Genomic DNA, 5802 nt, shown 5'->3' with positions numbered 1-5802 from the left:
CATCGATAGTGTCATTTGGAAAAAAGGACCAAATTGGTTAACGGATCGCACAAAATGGCCAGAAATAACTCCCACAAGTAAAATGGTAATGACAATTACAGGAGAAAACGACGAAGAGGAATTTCTAAACAATGAAGTTCATACTGATCACTATGGTATTAGTAACGTTATAGACATTTCGAAATATGGGACTTTCAGGAAATTGATTCGAGTAACTGCTTACGTTCAGCGGTTCATATCTAACTGCCTATATACCAAACATCGGAGAAAAGGTGGAATTTTGACGACATATGATATAAATACCGCGGTGCGTTCATGGATATTAGATTGCCAAGAATCTTCATATTCAGCCGAAATAAAAAGTTTAAAGGACACACGAAATAAAAACACAATGAAATTTCCAAGAATAAGACAATTAGGACTCTTCATAGATGACGATGGTCTTGTGAGATGCAATGGAAGAATTCACAATGCACCGATTTCAGAGAATACCAAATTTCCGTACCTTATACCTGCGAATCATCCACTTACCAAACTGATTGTGATAGACGCACACGAACGTTCACTCCATTCTGGACTTAATGCTACGCTGACTTTTGTACGACAATCGTATTGGGTACCGACACTTCGACAATTTATTAAGAAGTTATTGAATAAGTGTGTAACTTGCCGCAAAGTTATGGGAAAATCTTACAGCAAACCGGATCCGCCACCGCTTCCGAAAATAAGAGTACAGGAAGCCTCGCCATTTACCGTCACAGGGGTCGATTATACAGGCGCTTTATACGTAAGGGATCAAGAAGGAACTTTAAAGAAAGCGTATATATGCTTATTTACGTGCGCATCGACTAGAGCAGTTCATCTCGAAGTAGTTCCAAACATGAGCGAACATTCATTTATTCAGGCATTTCGACGCTTTGTTAGCCGTAAATCTCTGCCTAAAATTCTAGTATCTGACAATGCATCTACATTCATTGCAGGATCTGAGGAAATAAAAAGATTATGTGAATCGGATATAGTAAAAGATACTTTATCAACACACGGTGTAGAGTGGAGATTCATACCGAAACGTGCACCATGGTATGGTGGATTCTGGGAGCGCTTGATTGCTCTTACGAAGACAAGTTTGAAAAAAGTGCTTGGACGATCGCAAGTTAACATGGAAACATTACAAACAATTGTTGCGGAAATAGAAACTATCTTAAACGACAGACCGCTTACTTATCCATCGTCCGATATCAAAGACTGTGAAGCTTTAACACCGTCTCATCTACTATACGGAAGGCGCATTTCAACATTACCGTACCCACAACCAGAAATCGATAACATCACCGACCCGACTTACATGGGACATTACGATCTTAATAAAAGTGTACAAAGACAAACGCAATTGATTCAACATTTCTGGAAAAGATGGAAATCCGAATACCTTACGTCGTTACGTGAATTTCATAGGACTACCGGAAAAAATGAACAATTAATAAATACAGGAGACATCGTGCAAATTCACACCGAATCTCCGCGTATAAACTGGAAAATTGGGATCGTAACCGAACTGGCGAGAGGTAACGACGGACTTATAAGATCTGCACGAATAAGGACCAACAATGGGGAAACAACTAGACCGATCGCAAAACTATATCCATTAGAAGTTACACAAACGATGACAAACAATTCTAACGTTCCAATAGATGATCAGCAGGAAAATATGGAGAACAGACCGAGACGAAAAGCAAGTCTTAAAGCCCGTGAGACCATACGGAAGTGGATACACCAATGATGTGAAAGACGACCATTAGTGATGTAATTGATAGACAATTACGCGTTTTAGTGCAAAGTTGAATTTTATTCTTATTTCATGAGTGACATTAATTGAATTTAATTGCTAAATGTAATTTCCGTTTTAAATGATTTCATGTACTCAGTATTTCAAAGAAAAACACAACGCGAGAGACAATTTCAAAGTATTATTATTTATTGATGGACAGTAATTTATCAGTGAAACGATTGATCAATGGATAATTGAGATTATTTAGAAAATTGTGATATTTTTTACTTTTTGCGGCCCCAGTATGTTGAGATTGTCGCGGGAACATAACGTCCGTACTATTGTACTTGTCCATTGTCGACGTCGTATTGTCAGTGACGTCGCCTTGGGCGGAAATACGTTAGTTGTATATAAAATGTAATGGCTGAATAGTTGTCTTTATACACATTGCCTAACTATCATCTATAATAGACCATGTTATATTCCCCTTAAAACTGTTCTGACATTTGTCTCACCGGCTACAATGAGGTTAGATATAGACCATGTAATATACTTCTTAATACTGTCCTGACATATGTCTCACCGGCTACAATGAGGTCAGATATAGACCATGAATATACGTCTTAAAACTGTCCTGACATTTGTCTCACTAGCTACAATGAGGTCAGATATAGACCATGTTATATACCTCTATAGACTGTACTGACAAATTCCTCACCAGCTACAATGAGGTTTAATATAGACCATGTTATATACCTCTAAAAACTACTGACATTTGTCTCACCGGTTACAATGAGGTCAGATAAATACCATGTTATATACCTCTTGAGACTGTACTGACAGCTGTCTCACCGGCTACAATGAGGTCAGATATATACCATGTTATATACCTCTTAAGACTGTTCTGACATTTGTCTCACATGCTACAATGAGGTTAAGTATAGACCCCTTAAGACTGTACTGACATATGTCTCACTGGCTAGAATGAAGTCAGATATAGGCCATATTTTTTATACCTCTTGAGACTGTACTGACAATTGTCTCACCGGCTACAATGAGGTCAGATATAGACCATGTTATATTCCCCTTAAAACTGTCCTAACATTTGTCTCACCAACTACAATGAGGTCAGATATATACCATGTTATATACCTCTTGAGATTGTACTGACAATTGTCTCAAAGGCTACAATGAGGTCTGAGATAGACCATGTTATATTCCCCTTTAAGACTGTACTGACATATGTCTCACCGTCTACAATGAGGTCAGATACAGACCATGTTATATACCTCTATAGACTGTACTGACATTTGTCTCACCAGCTACAATGAGGTCAGATATAGACCATGTTATATACCTCTATAGACTGTACTGACAAATTCCTCACCAGCTACAATGAGGTTTAATATAGACCATGTTATATACCTTTAAAAACTGTACTGACATTTGTCTCACCGGTTACAATAAGGTCAGTTATAGACCATGTTATATACCTCTTGAGACTGTACTGACAATTGTCTCACCGGCTACAATGAGGTCAGATAAAGACCATGTAATATTCCCAATAAAACTGTCCTGACATTTGTCTCACCAGCTACAATGAGGTCGTATATAGATCATGTTATATACCTTTATAGACTGTACTGACAAATTCCTCACCAGCTTCAATAAGGTTTAATATAGACCATGTTATATACCTCTAAAAACTGCACTGACATTTGTCTCACCGGTTACAATGAGGTCAGATATAAACCATGTTATATACCTCTTGAGATTGTACTGACAGTTGTTTCACCGACTACAATGAGGTCAGATATATACCATGTTATGTACCTCTTAAAACTGTCCTGAAATATGTCTCACCGGCTACAATGAGGTTAAGTATAGACCTCTTAAGACTGTACTGACATATGTCTCACCGGCTACAATGAGGTCAGATATAGACTATGTTATATACCCCTTAAGACTGTACTGACATATGTCTCACCGGCTAGATTGATTTAAGATATAGACCATGTTATATACCTCTTGAGACTATACTGACAATTGTTTCACCGGCTACAATGAGGTCAGATATAGACCATGTTATATTCACCTTAAAACTGTCCTGACATTTGTCTCACCAGCTACAATGAGGTCAGATATAGACCATGTTATATACCTCTATAGACTGTACTGACAAATTCTTCACCAGCTACAATGAGGTTTAATATAGACCATGTTATATACCTCTAAAAACTGTACTGACATTTGTCTCACCGGTTACAATGAGGTCAGATATAAACCATGTTATATACCCCTTGAGACTGTACTGACAGTTGTTTTACCGGCTACAAAGAGGTCAGATATATACCATGTTATATACCTCTTAAGACTGTCCTGACATATGTCTCACATGCTACAATGAGGTTAAGTATAGACCTCTTAAGACTGTACTGACATATGTCTCACTGGCTACAATGAGGTCAGATATAGACTATGTTATATACCCCTTAAGACTGTACTGACATATGTCTCACCGGCTAGAATGAGGTAAGATATAGACCATGTTATATACCTCTTGAGACTGTACTGACAATTGTCTCACCGGCTGCAATGAGGTCAGATATAGACCATGTTATATTCCCCTTAAAAGTGTTCTGACATTTGTCTCACCGTCTACAATGAGGTTAGATATAGACCATGTAATATACTTCTTAATACTGTCCTGACATATGTCTCACCGGCTACAATGAGGTCAGATATAGACCATGAATATACGTCTTAAAACTGTCCTGACATTTGTCTCACCGGCTACAATGAGGTTAGATATAGACCATGTTATATAATTCTTAAGACTGTACTGACATATGTCTCACCAGCTACAATGAGGTCAGAAACAGACCTTGTTATATACTTCTGTAGAGTTAATAACAAATTTCTCATTCGCTCCACACATTATACACCATACTCCATAAACTATCCACCCTACTCTACACCACATACAGAACAAACTTTTCATCAAACTCAATAAACTATTCATAATACTCAACATCCCATACACCATACTCCATAAACTATTCATTATACTCCACACCCCATACATCATAACTTATTTATCATACTCCAAACTCCATAGACTATTCATCATACTCCACACCCCACACATCTTCAATTATTCATCATACTCCAAACTCTATAAACTATTCATCATACTCCAAACTTCATACTCCATAAACTATTCATTATACTCTACATCCCATACATCATAAACAATATATAAAACTCCACACCCCATACACCATAAACTATTCATCATAATCCACACCAAATAAACCATACTCCATAACCTTTCTATTGGTATTACTGTATACGCTATTCACTATAATCCATACACTTTACATCATAGGCCTTTCTTCATTATCCATTGAACAGGAAGCTTACTCTATACAAATACCTCTGTTCGAAAGATCACATCCAAATTTGATCGAGTAATGTAAAATGTCAGTTTAAAATTTCTGATCACTTAAAAGTTGTTTTTCTGTTTTTTCAGCTTCCTACATTCTGTTGTGATATTCGTGTCAGTTGCTTGGCACAATTCATTTGTCATGTCATAGCTTGAATTATGTGTGGCAATATAAATCATTACTATCATTTCCTTGACCAGTACATGGATAAGATATTGAGGAGCCAATCTGGAAAGAAAGTTCTTTCATTATTTTTTAACTTTTGAAGTTAAAAATTAGAGAACAAAGTTCATTACTTCCTTTTAGTTATGATAGGCATGTTGACAATCATAATAAGCTATACACAATATGGTGAAGGTATTTGTTTTAATATCCCCATTTGAAAAGCAATACAAGAAATGACTCAAATATTTTTCAATTCTGTATGAACTATATTTTTGCAAGGTATTCAGGCATGCAGGAATTGATAACACAAAATTTGTTTTAAAGTAACAAAATCCAAATGGAAGAACTATTGAATAATTTATATTTGTGAATTTAAGTAATCCTTAAAACAAACAAAAAAGTAACAAAAACTGGATTTATAAA

At 36.4% G+C, this 5802-nt stretch overlaps 1 long non-coding RNA gene across 1 annotated transcript; it reads right to left on the bottom strand.

The window, feature by feature from the left end:
* Positions 1 to 2600: 2600 nt before the first annotated feature.
* LOC127701749 (uncharacterized) lies at positions 2601 to 5290 on the bottom strand. The gene is made up of 3 exons (XR_007982202.1): positions 4529 to 5290; positions 3864 to 3929; positions 2601 to 2854 (listed from the first exon to the last, which is right to left on the bottom strand). It is a non-coding gene; the product is annotated as an uncharacterized LOC127701749 (long non-coding RNA).
* Between the last annotated feature and the right edge of the window lie 512 nt (positions 5291 to 5802).

Source organism: Mytilus californianus, unplaced genomic scaffold (genome assembly GCF_021869535.1).
Source record: "Mytilus californianus isolate M0D057914Y unplaced genomic scaffold, xbMytCali1.0.p SCAF_5, whole genome shotgun sequence".
NCBI lineage: Eukaryota > Metazoa > Mollusca > Bivalvia > Mytilida > Mytilidae > Mytilus > Mytilus californianus.
The sequence above is the reverse complement of the archived record's forward strand: the minus strand, read 5'-3'. Positions and strand labels throughout refer to the sequence as shown.